Source organism: Phacochoerus africanus, chromosome 1 (assembly GCF_016906955.1).
Source record: "Phacochoerus africanus isolate WHEZ1 chromosome 1, ROS_Pafr_v1, whole genome shotgun sequence".
In the NCBI taxonomy this organism is placed as follows: domain Eukaryota; kingdom Metazoa; phylum Chordata; class Mammalia; order Artiodactyla; family Suidae; genus Phacochoerus; species Phacochoerus africanus.
Genome location: NC_062544.1, coordinates 11,304,540 through 11,318,271, shown reverse-complemented (window position 1 = coordinate 11,318,271; position 13,732 = coordinate 11,304,540). Strand labels below are relative to the sequence as shown.

Genomic DNA, 13,732 nt, shown 5'->3' with positions numbered 1-13,732 from the left:
AATGCATCAAAAAATGTGTATGCAAGGAGTTCCCATCGTGGCGCAGTGGAAACGAATCTGACTAGTAACCACAAGGTCACATGTTCGATCCCAGGCCTCACTCAGTGGATTACGGATCTGGTGTTGCCATGAGCTGTGGTATAGGTTGCAGACGTAGCTTGGATCCTGTGTTGCTATGGCTGTGATGTAGGCTGGTGGCTATAGCTCCGATTTGACCCCTAGCCTGGGAACCTCAATAGGGGTGCAGTCCTAAAAAGGAAAAAACAAAAAAACAAAAAAACCCCAAAAAACCTCTGTGTGCGAAAAGCTACAAAATACTGGCTAAAGAAATCAAAAAACATAAACGAAGAGAGAGTTATACCATGGTCATAGATTGGAGAGTTTAACATTGTTATTTTCTTCAAACTTATTATAGATTTAGCATAATCCCAATCAAACTTATAGGAGGATGTTTTGAACCACAAATTAAGTCTAAAATTTGTATGGAAATGTAAACATCCTCAAATATTCAAATCATGGGTTGAAGGACTTATCCTACTTGATTTTAAGACTTACTATAAAGCCACAATAATCAAGACAATGTGGTAGTGGCCTAATCATGGATATATGATCAGTGAAAAAGGATGGTATCCAGAAACAGATCCACACGTATATACAGCCAATTAATTTTCAACACAAGTTCCAAGGTAATTCAACGGGGTGGGGGGGGGGAAGACTTTTTAACATACTGATATCTGGGAGGGGAAAAAATGAATCTCAATGCCTACCCCATACTATACCCCCAAATCAATTTCAGATGAAATCAGAGAGCTACTTGCCAAAGCTCAAATTATAAAGCCTCTAGGAACAAACAGGAGAATGTTTTCCACCTTGGGAGAGAAGAATACCTCTTGGAGACATCTCGATAGGTGCAATTTATAAAGACCGAGAAGACAAGCTACAGACTCAGAGAAAATATGTGCAAAAGGACTATCTGATAAGGAACTATTATCCAGTCTGTCTTTCTAGCCCTCGGAAGAATGGCTAGGATATATTAAAAAGTCTCCTGTGGCTCAGAGCATAATCTGGCAGTGACTGATGTGGAGACTGAGTCATAGAGAAATTGAGATTTAAAGATCCCACGGGGAGTTCCTACTGTGGCTCAGTGGGTTAAGAATCCCACTAGTATCCATGAGGATGCAGGTTCCATCCCTGGCCTCGCTCAGTGGGTTAAGGATCTGGCATTGTCGAAAGCTGCAGCGCAGGTCACAGATGCAGCTCGGATCTGGCATGGCCGTGGCTGTGGTGTAGGCTGGCAGCTGCAGCTCCAAACAACCCCTAGCATGGGAACTTCCATATGCTGCAGGTGTGGCCTAAAATGCAAAAAATAAAAATAATAATAATAAAAATAGTTCACACAGCTTGTGCCTAGGAGAGCCAGACTCTGAATCCCATGTAAAACTTCAGAGCTAAGACCAGACGACCAGTCCATAAAACCATGCTAGAGGTGGTATTTTACTTATCACTGTACCTCTGCCCACTTTGTTTGATACTTTAGAGAAAATAATACACAGACGGCTTTCTCCAGCTGGACTTAACTGAATCAAACAACCTATTCCTTCCAGGACAGGAAAAGGTACCCAGGACACAGACCTCTTCCCTGGAGAGGAGAAAGTCTATTTCTACATCATACAGGCCAGTAGTTGCCCAACCAGCTGATTCCCCTGGGGCTGGAGTGTCTCAAGATCCTCCACCCTCCTTGCTCTGCACCTATTAACTACAGATCTGTGGCAAATTGCAGGACACTCATTGGTGATGCCCAAAAAGCTAGACATGAAGTTGAAGCAGAGTATGTAGATGTGCTCTCAGAGCTTTAAAACGAGCAAATACAGGTAAACCACAGTGAAAGTGAAAAAGAAGGGGCCCAGAAGTTCTATAGAAGGCTTGCCTCTCCTGGAGCCTTAGAGCCTCTCTGAACCTCTGGCCTTTGCCTGTCTCCTATGTGTAGCCAGGGGAAAGAATCCCAAGCTGGGAGGAACAGAGATCTTTCTGATATTCTAGTGGGACAAGGGGACTAAGCTCACTTCAGAGAAGTCATTGCTTTTTCAGTAACCAGAATGTCTCCACTCCCGGTGGAGGAAGGTTTGGTGGGTATGCAAGGTTTTAACCAACGACTAAAGTTATCTCTTTGTCTGTGGCTTTTCCTTTCTCTCCATCGTGGGTCTGGGAGCCAGCACCTTGAAGCACGGTCCTTGATTAATTAATAAAGTTTTCTGCCCTAGGATGGAGGTGGTCAGTGGTAGGAGAGGGTGAGAATACTGTCCTTGATTTTTTAAAAAAACCCCTTCTATCTACTTTGTGTATCCATGTATAACGTTAGTCTCCTAAATTGATCTGTTATTTTTTGCCCTCAGTTTATCTGTAGAAAATAATTTTCCGGGAGGCATATGACCTTGTCCTTAACTACTGAGTCCATGTACATAAAATATGTCACATGTGTACTTATAAATGTATTTTGTTTTGTTTGTTTTTTGTCTTTTTAGGGCCACACCCATGACATATGGAGGTTCCCAGGCTAGGGGTCAAATCGGAGCTGTAGCTGCCAGCCTATACCACAGTCACAGCAATGCCAGATCCAAGCCACATCTGTGACCTACATCACACATCACAGCAACGCCAGATCCTTAATCCACTGAGTGAGGCCAGGGATCGAACCTGTATCTTCATGAGTGCTAGTCGGGTTTGTTAACCACTGAGCCATGATGGGAACTCCCATAAATGTACATATAATGCTTAAAGACAAAGCATTCTGAATTTTTGAAAGAAAAAGAAATGTACCAAGAACTCTTAAAACTCAACAATAATCAGGGGAACAACTTGATTAAAGAATGGGCTGAAAAACTTCACCAAAGGAGGTATACGGGTAGCAAATAAACAGATGAAAAAGCACTTGCCATCCTATGTGAGTAGGGAAGCAGATATTAAAGCAACAGTGACACACCTATTACAACAACAAAATACCGAAACACTTGACGATGCCAGTTGCTGCCAAGGATGTGAGCAGCAGGAACTTTCATTCATTGCTGGTGGGAATGCAAAACAGTTACAACCACTTTGGAAGACAGTTTCCTATAAAACTAAACATGATTTTGCCATATGATCCAACAACTGCGCTCCTTGGTATTTACTCAAACGAATCAAAAACTTATGTCCTTATGAAAACCTGCACACAGATTTTTTTTTCCCCTGAGCCTGCAGCATGCGGAAGTCCCCCAGCCAGGGGCTGAACCTGTGCCATAGCAGTAACCAGAGCCACAGCAGGGACAGCACTGGATTCCTAACCCGCTGAGCCACCAGGGAAATCTTGTACACAGCAGTTTACGGCAGCTTTATCCATAATTGCCAAAACTTGAAAGCAAATAAGATGCCCTTCGGTAGATGAATGGATAAATGGTGGGACATCCAAACAATGAAATTAGTACTGAAAAGAAACAAGCTATCAAGCCATAAAAAGACATGGAAAAAACTTAGATGAACATTACTTAAAGAAACTTAAATGGATTTCCATTTAAGTGAAAGAAGTAAATCTGAAAAGGCTACCTATTGCATGATTCAAACCACATGGCCTTCTGGAAAAAGGGAAAACAATGCAAACAGTATAAAGATGAGTGGTTGTCAGGGGTTGGGGGAAGGAGGGATGAATAAGCAGAGCACAGAGGATTTTTAATGGCAGTGAAACCATCTGTATGAAACTGGAGTGGGGAATACGTGTCATTATGCATTTGCCTAAACCAATAGAATGTTCAACGCCCAGGGTGAAACCCCAGTATAAACTATAGACTCTGGGAGACAGTGTGTCACTGTGTGTTCATCAACTGTAACAAATATACCATTCTGATGGGAAAGGTTGATAGTGCGGCGGCTGTGAGCCAAAGACTGCTCTTTAAAAATAGTCTATTAGGGAGTTCCTATTGCGGATCAGTGGATTCGTGTCCATGAGGATATGGGTTCAATCCCTGGCCTTGCTCAATGGATTAAGGATCTGGCATTACCTCAAGATGCTCCATAGGTCACAGATGGGGCCCAGATATGGTGTTGCTGTGTCTGTGGTGTAGGCTGGTAGCTGCAGCTCTGAACTGACCTCTCATCCAGGAACTTCCAAATGCTGCAAAGTGCACCCCTAAAAAAAAGGGCAAAAAAGAGGTAAAAATAGTCTATTAAAGAAGTTCCTTGGATGGGCAACAGGTTAAAGATCTGGCATTGTTTTTGCTGTGGTGTGGGGTCAATCCCTGGCCTGGGAACTTCTGATGCTATGGGTGGAGCAAAAAAAAAAAAAGTCTATTAAAAATTGGTAAGTTAGACTTCATTAAAAATACAACCTTTTGCTCACCGAAAGACATCATTAATATATGAAAATATGAGGCTTAGATGGGAGAAAATATTTTCAATATATATGACAAAGGACCTTCATCCAAATTATATAAAGAACTCCTACAACTCAACAATAAAAAGACAATCAATCCAATTTAAAGCAGAAGTTCAGAAGATACAAGCACTCTACAAAAGAGATAGACAAATGGTCAAGAAGCAGGTGAGGAGTTCCCGTCGGGGCGCAGTGGAAAAGAATCCAGCTGGGAATCGTGAGATTTCAGGTTGGATCCCTGGCCTCGCTCAGTGGGTTAAGGATCTGGTGTTGCTGTGAGCTGTGGTGTAGGTCAAAGACACGGCTCAGATCTGGCACTGCTGTTGTGGTGGCTGTGGCGTAGGCTGGTGGCTATAGCTCCGATTGGACCCCTAGCCTGGGAACCTCTATATGCTTCTGGTACAGCCCTACAAGGACAAAAGACCAAAAAAAAAAAAAAAAAAAGGAAGCAGGTGAAAAGGCGTTCAGCATCGTTACACATAAGGGAAAAGCAAATGAAAACTAACATGAGATACCACATGCCAGAATGGCTAAAATTAAAAACATGGACAATATCAAGTGTTGGTGAGGATGTGGAGTAGCTGGAACCCTTTTATTTTTCTGGTTGGAGTGTAAACTGGCGGAAACCATCTTGGAAAACTCTTTGGCAGTTTCTTCTGAAGGCAAAATATACTCCCTCCATGACTCAGCAATCCCATTTTTAAGAACGAAATATGCGTATGTACATATGTACACATAACATAAAGAAGGCTTGTATGTGAAGGTTTATAGTAGTTTTGTTCATAATAGCCCAAAGCTAGTAACGGCGCTAGCATCTATAATTAGGTGAATGGATAAACAATTTCTTACAATGTTATACTATTCAGCAGTAAAAGAGAACAAATTACTGAAACATGCAATGACATAAATAAATCTGAAAAACACACTGAGTGAAAGAAACCAGCCATCAGAGTCCATGTGTGATTCCATTTACATGCAGTTCTGGAACAGGAGAAGCTAACCTACAGTGATGGACATTAGAACACTATTTGCCATTAGTGGGGATTGAGTGGCCAGTGGCAAAGGGCACTCTCTGGGGTGATGGAAATGTTTTATATCTTTATTGTGGTAGTGTCACATGAGTGTACACACCTGCCCAAACTCATCCAACTATACGTTTAAACTCTGCACATTTTTTGTGTATACATTAGAACGTAATAAAAATTAAGTAAAACTCAGAGGTTTCTACTGTGGCTCAGTAGGTTAAGAGCCCAACTAGCATCCATGAGGATGTGCGTTTCATTCCTGGCCTCGATCAGTGGGTTAAGGATCCGGCGTTGCTGCCATCTGTGATGTAGGTTGCAGATGAGTCTCAGATCTGGCATTGCTGTGGCTGTGGTATAGGTTGGCAGCTACAGCTCCAATTTGACCCCTAGCCGGAGAACTTCCATATGCCTCAGGTGTGGCCCTTAAAAACCTAAAAATAAATAAATAAATAAAAACTAGGTAGAACTAAAAAGCACTCAAGGGGTTCCCATTGTGACTCAGTGGGTTAAGAACCAAATATTGTCTCTGTAAGGATGCGTGTTCGATCCCTGCATTCAGTAGAAACAAAAAGGATATTAATATATCAAAATTAAGTTTTTTTTTTCTTTTTTAAGGCTGCACCTGTGGCATATGGAAGTTTCCAGGCTAGGGGTCAAATGGGAGCTGCAGCTTCTGGGCCTACATCACAGCCACAGCAATGTGGGATCTGAGCCACATCTGTGATCTATATAGCAGATTGTGGCAATGCTGGATCCTGGATCCTTAGCCCATTGAGCAAGGCCAGGGATCAGACTCAAGTCCTCCCAGAGACTGTGTTGGGTTCTTAACGTGCTGAGCCACAGAGAGAACTCCAAGCCTTTTAAACGGAGAAAAACATAGATGTAGCAAAGAGATGACAGATTGAAGGAAGGTAACTTGCATTGTCAAAACCTAGCAAGAATTAAAAAAGATCTCTTGACAATTGGCAATAAAATGACTCAATAGAAAATTGGGAGTTCCCACTGTGGCGCAATGGGATTGGTGGTGTCTCCGCAGTGCTGGGATGCAAGTTTGATCCCCAGCCTGGCACAGTGGGTTAAGGATCTGGCATTGCCACAGCTGCAGTGTAGGTTGCAACTGCAACTCAGATCTGGAAACTCCATGTGCCACGAAGCGGGGAAAAAAAAAAAAAAGACAGAAAACTGACTTGACCAAGGGTTTGAGTTAGCAGTTCATAGTTCTCAGTCAAATCAGGAGTGCATATATATTATATGACCATTCCATTCCTGGCTATAGATTCTAGTGAAATTTTCACACAGGTGCATAAAGGATATGTTCCACTATGTTCAAGGTCATATTGTTTGGGGGGCAGAGTGGAAGGCAATTCAACAGTGAGGAGTTGTATTAACTCTACCCTCTGTACCTAAAGTCTCACACAGGTACAGGCACACACACACATTTATTATGGACATGCTGCTCTATTGCAGTTATTGTTGTATGTTACATAAATTAACTCATTTAGGCTCCATAATAAGAAAGAACTACTGTCATCATTCCCCCTTTTACAGATGGGGAAACCCAGGCACAGAGAGGTTAGGTAAGGTTCTGAAGGTCACACAGCTTGTCACTTGCAGAACTTAGATTCTAGCTGAAGCCCACACTGACAATGGCTGGCTCTGCCTCTCTGTGCTTCCTGTGTGTGACTGCAGAGGAGGACACTCAGAACTTGAGGTCTAAGGCCCAAGGGGTCCACCAAGTAATGCAAAAGCCTCTGCAAAAAAGTTTAACCCAGAGCAAGCAGGGTCTGTGCCTTCAGCCCAAATAAACATCCCACCAGCATTTCCTCACATTCAGCCATCAGAGGGAGGGAGCCAGGTGGGAGCCCATGTGGTTTTGATAGAACATCCATTCAAGCGGAGCTTTAAATATTAGAGTGGCACTGTTGGTGCAGTTAAATTTAAGGATCTGTCAGTTTATGATGAATTTTTATTTTTAAAGGTTGCAAGTAAGCTGTAAACAATACACTCCAGACTGAAAGGTCCCCCATTTCACACCTGGAAGGGGCAGGGCAGGAGAGCCACGTGGGGGTGGGTGGAGGGGGGTGGCTGGGAGGTGAGCAGGGAAGGGTTGAGAAGGGGTGATCCTCCCCACTGGTACCCCCAGGGAGGGGTGTGAAGGGCTGCATGCCCTAAAATGAGGGAGGCAGGCTGCTACCCCAGAGAGAGCAGGACTGTTCTCTTCGCAACTTTAGTTTAGTTTTCCTTTCCCCATTTCCAGAAAAGCAGGACCCTAATGGGCATTTAAGAATAATCCTTTGGGAGCTCTGTGCAATCTGCTGCTGGAGGAAGGGAGGAAGTGGGCAAGTTATGCATGGTATGGACATACTTTTTTTAAAAGTATATATGTATATAGAAAAGGGGCTAACAATCTTATACAAGATTTTGTGTGTGTGTGTGTCTTTTTGCCATTTCTTAGGCCGCTCCCGCGGCATATGGAGGTTCCCAGGCTAGGGGTCTATTGCAGTTATTGTTGTATGTTACATACAGCCTACACCAGAGCCACAGCAACGCGGGATCCTTAACCCACTGAGCAAGGCCAGGGTTTGAACCCTCAACCCCATGGTTCTAGTCGGATTCGTTAACCACTGAGCCACGACGGGAACGCCTACACAAGATTTTTATTTCACATCTTTGGGTTTTAAATTTTTGTTTGTTTGGAGTTTTTGTTTGTTTTTGTTTTGTTTTTTGCTTTTTAGGGCCACACTTGCAACATATGGAAGTTCCCAGGCTAGGGGTCGAATCACAGCCACAGCAATGAGGGATCCAGGCTGCACCTGTGACCTACCCCACATCTCACAGCAATGCCAGATCCCCGACCCTCTGAGTGAGGCCAGGGATTGAACCAGCAACCTCATGGATACTAGCTGTATTGGTTTCTGCTGTGCAACAATGGGAACTCTGCATTTTGGGGTTTTTAAAAAGATGTGCTGGACCGTAAACACTCACGGCTTTTGCAGTCACCACAAAGTTGTTGCTAGGCAAACAAAACGCAGCTCCCCAAATAACGTGCTCCCAGTGATGACTAACCTTTTCTGTCCTTTAGCCTTGTGCCAAGCCCCAGGCACCCCTCTTCACCCGCTATCCTATTTAATCTTCAGCCTCCCCTCCGAGGTGGTTACTATTTTGAATCCCCATTTTATCATCAAGGAAACTGAAGTTTAGGGAGGTGAAGTTCCTTGATGGGGGTATATAGCTAGAGAAAATGGAGTTGCTGAAACATAGGGAAACCTCGTTGAAGATTCAGCTTCAGCAATTCAAGCTCGGCCCTGGCGTAGCATCTCATTCTTGTCTTTAGAGGCATTTAGGATCACTTCCAGGAGATGGAGACGCAAACCTGGGTCCCCTGGTCTCCTCCCAAGCGCTACCAGCCAGGGAGGTACCCTCTCTACCAGGCTTATGTGCCCTGCTTGGCTCTCCCACAGCTCCGTTTGCCCAGCAACTATTTGGCCTCCTCGTTTCTTCAGAGATAGAAGGATGCAGGATGAATGACACAGGAAAGAGTCACTTACCGTGAATCTTCTAACAGTGGGGGCCACAAATTCACACCCAAGTGTGTATGTCTGTGGGGCAGAGACTGATTGGGCCTCTCCCCTGGAAAAAGAAACCAAACATTGCAGAAATACGCTTAATCAAATTTTGAGTAATTGCGACTATGTGTTCATGCTTAACATGAACGAAGAAATCCAGTGCTGCTTGTTTGAGCTCTGGTGGCACTTTTGTTTTTCTAATCAAATCATATGACAATGTGTTTCGCTTTACTTATGTCTCGGCATGATTTACAAAGAAAAGCACTAGTGCAAAAATATTCGAGGGTTTTATCAATTTCCCGAAGCGTTTCTTGTAATCTTTTAAGAGTTAAACTGTTCTCTTTGGAAACCCCTATCACCATGTCCTCTTTAACAATGGTAACTGGCCTAACTGCTCTGTCCCAGTTTGTCCATGGCATTGCAAGAATTTGAGTAGTTCATGACAATTGTCTTCATTTTCATATATATATATATATATATATACAAACAATATTTGCAGTATCACTCAATGACCAATATATACTATTAATTTATTTTTGTATTGACCAGGGAGAAACAGTTGGTGCAGTGGGTAGAGATAGAAATCTGTACTAAGGAGGCATGTGAAGAAAGGTGACTGATTTTTAAAAGTATCAGTTCCATTAGTGAGTTGTTTCATGTTTCAATGCACAACTGCTTCCTTCTGCAAACCTGTAACCCTAGGAACCTTCTATAATGAATATTCAAATAATAGGAGAGTCCCTGTAGACTTATTAAATATATAGCATACTTTTAAATGTTAACATATACTTGGTAAGTATATGTGGAAGAAACAGAATGCCCACGTAGCTCAGAAAGTGCATCCACAATGGCCATTGTGGTGGGTGATGGTTTCTCTTTCGAGGTAACCGAGAAACTGAGCTCGGAAGGCTGAGTTCCATGTTTGCTGCCAGTGAGATGAGTCACTCTGAGGTGTCCCGGGAGATGGAGACCGAAGTCGGTCTAGATGCTTCTATGATGGGAAAGAGAATGGCCAAGGAACTGGGATACCCCGCACCACGGCCACCTGCAGCACCACTCTGTCCTCTCTCCTGCCTCTGCTCTCCACATGAGCAGAAAACTTTCTGCCTCTGGTTGGAGTATGCGGATGAGGAAGAACAGGGACTAGTGCCAACAGCTATCATTTCTGAGCAGCACCTCGAGTGTGTCAGGTACTCTGCCAGTATCATTTTTAATCTTCACAGCAGTCCTATGAGGCAGGCGTTAGGGCTATGTTATTTGGAATTTTCTGATTAAAAATGACAGAAAAACCAGTTGGGACTAATTTAAGCAAATCAAAGAAACCTATCAGCTATTGCTACATAATAAACTTCCCCCAAATGCAATGCTTAAAATAATTATTAATGGCTCATGAGTTTACAGGTCAGCTCTTCTGGTTCTTCTGGGCTCAGCTCTGCTGATCTTGGCTGGGCTCTCTCATGCATTTCCAGCCAATAGGCCATAGGCTAGCCCAAGAGGCCCAGGGCTGGGATAACAGGCTTTCTTGTCCTCCAGCAGCACAGCCCAGGGTTGTTCATGGGTCCAAGAGAATGAGTGTAACGGCATAAGACCACTGAGATATAAGCTTGGAACTGGCCCACCGCTACTTCTGCCCTGTTCTGATGGCCAAGGCAAGTCTGGAATGATGACCATTCCAGATACAAGGAATAGGGAAGAAGACTCCACCTCTTGATGGGAATTTTGTGTGTGTGTGTGCTTTTTAGGGCTGTACGCGAGGAGATTCCCAGGCTAGGGGTCAAATCAGAGCTACAACGCCAGATCCTTAACCCACTGAGTGGGGCCAGGGATTGAATCCACAACCTTATGGTTCCTAGTCATATTCGTTTCCGCTGTGCCACGATGGGAACTCCTTGATGAGAATTAGTACAAATCCATATTATAAGAACGTGGATACAGAGAGGGGTGGGGACGTATAGCCATTTATGTAAATAATTTTCCACAAAGTATGTATTGGTTGGTGTGTCTGGAAAGTCAAAAGAGGCTGGCTTCAGGCACAGCTTAATGTAGGCACTCGAATAATATCACCATCTCCTGGCTTGGCTCTGCTCTGGGGGTTGCTCCCTTCTCAGATGTGCTTTTCCTTTAGGACAACCAAACTATGAAAGTGACTTCACGTCACACTTCTTCACAGCTGTACAGCTTCCGAAAAGAGACAGCATCAGCATCGGCCTCTCATGGCATTGGTCTCTCATTGGCTAGAACTGGATGACGTGTACATTCCTGAACCAATCACTGGAGGGGGTGAGGGAACTGTGGGTGGATGAGTCCCCGAGGGGAGGGTGGGATTGCCTGCAGACCATATGGGCTGAGGGTGGAAGAGAAATGATGCTCTACAGGAAACTGGGGGAACAGGTGGAAGGCTGCTGGGCAGCAAAATTCGAGCTGTGCACTGTGTTCATTACTTCTGTTTTACAGAGGAGAAAATGGTGCCTTGAGGGAGCTTACCCAACGTCAGACCAGGGTTAATTCATGTACCTTGGGGCCCAATGCTTTCTCCAAGACCTGGCTCTCTCTCCTTCCAGAGGGAGAAGATCCCTTAACCCAGGCTGCTGCTAACTCCACTCTCCAATTTTGTGTCCTCTCTCTGCCCTGACCTCAGAAGGCAGCAGCCAGCATGAGGAGGGGCTTAGAGTCCACGTGGTTTGGGGAACTGATGAAGGCATTGAGGGGCTTGGAGAAGACTCAGCGCTGAGGTGCGCCCCCAAAGTCACAGCGCTTTCCTAGGAGAAGCCCAGGCAAAGGGAAGAGCTGGGCCAAGGGGTGCCAAGCACAAGGAGGAAGATCCAAGAAGAAGGAGACACGTGAGGACCCTCTCAGGGTGGAGGAGGTAGAAGGGGAAGGGGCCCAGCACAACAAGAGGACAGAGGGGTGGGAACAGAAGGAGTAAACAGGGGCCCATCAGGTACCCCAAACGCAGCCAGTTAATTCCCAGGGCATCTTGTGCATTGGACCCTTAAGGTCAACTCTGTGACACAAGATTCTCAGACAGTGACTGCACCAAGGCGGGGGGAGAACCCAGACAGGAAGAGCCATCTCCTAATCCTCCATCTCTGAGCCAGGGGACCCTTTCTAAATTCCACTGCAGATGGCTCTAAGGGAGCCCCAGTGACAAGAAAGCGCAGTGGTGAGACCTCAGCCTGTCTTCTGTCAGAGTGGGTGTGCACCCTCCCTGACCTGTCCCAGCTGTGTAACAGGGAGCAAGCTGCTTCACTTCTCTGAGCCTCTGGCTCCTCATCTGAAAACAAGAATAATTCCAACCTCCCAGGGCTGCTGTGGGGGGAACCAGTGAGCTAGTGCATATGCTCGCATGGAGTGGAACCCAGTACACCTGCAGCCACTGCGCATCTGCAACCCCTCGGGGTCCTCCCTGCTTTAGGCCTGCACAGTGCCCTCCACTGATGCAGAAATGGGTTCCAGGTGCCATTGGCAGGAAACTGAGGGGGCCCCCAGCCCTCCTCTCGCCTGCCCCTCAGTTCTCCCCCTCGCCTCCTGGTGCCCACCGACACACAGATCTCTTTCACCTCCAACGGCAAGAACCCAGCAGCTGATTTAGGAGTGTGTTCAGGGCCCAGAATGTAAACCGTTTCTCACCAGGAATGTGTAAACAACCCATAAAGCAAAGGATTTGGGGCCTGGTCACGTGGCCTGGCTGCTCATAAAATCAAAGCATTGATCTCTACTCTCCAGCAAGCCTCTAAGCCACGGGAATGGCAGAGGGGCTGCGCCTTGGGAACCCGTAATCTCCTACCATACATCTGAGATGGCGTGTTTGAAGTCCCAGGATGAGTTATTTACATCGTTCTTGCAATGTGTACTGAAAGGGTGTTACACTCCTGGCAATGGGGCTTTACAGGGACCTGGCCACCTAAAAATAGAAGGGGAGCAAGTGCTCCTCTGGCAAGTCACTTGCGAGCCACAGTTTCTTTGGGCAGCCGTGTAATCAAAGCCAGATCATCTGGGCTAGTCTTCTGCATGCCCGGCTGTTCAAGGACCACCTTCTCAATTTCTGCCACATCCAAGTACCCCCTGATCTATTATTTACTGACTGGCGTTTACTTTAAATCATTCCCTTTTTACTTAGCTACATTCCAAACAATATCCGTGAAATCACGTGCTTGGTATCCAGGTTTTATTTTTTTCCTCTTACGTGTTCAAATATATTCAGGACTTAAAAATAACACACATTGGCTTTGTGTCACTTCAAACCGTCCAGCTTACCCCAGTGAACCACAGCTGGGGAAACAGTGACCCAGTCGAACACGTTCACTGTACAAATTGGGAGGCTGAGGCTCATAGAGAAGAGTCTCATCCAGGGTCCCTTAGCTATTTAGGGGAAGAACTGGGAGCATAAGAGGTTAGCAGTAATGGCTTCCTATTTATTGAGCACTTACTATGCATTCAGCACTGTGCCAAGTCTTTTTTTTTTTTTTTTTTTCCCTAATGGCTGCGTGCATGGCACATGGAAATTCCCAGGCGAGGAACTGAATCTGAGCCTCTGCCACTGCAGTAACGCTGGATCCTTTAATCTACTGCACTGGGCAGGGCACTGAATCAAACCTGCACCTCCATAGTGACCCATGGAGTCTTTTTTTGCCATTTCTTGGGCCACTCCCGCAGCATATGGAGGTTCCCAGGCTAGGGGTCGAATCGGAGCTGTAGCCGCTGGCCTACGCCAGAGCCACAGCAACGTGGGATCCAAG

General features: G+C 45.3%; 1 long non-coding RNA gene across 3 annotated transcripts in view; it reads right to left on the bottom strand.

The window, feature by feature from the left end:
- Window positions 1–13,732, bottom strand: part of LOC125123593 (uncharacterized) — a 101,442-nt gene that overhangs the window by 20,591 nt on the left and 67,119 nt on the right. The gene's annotated exons all lie outside the window — the stretch shown is intronic.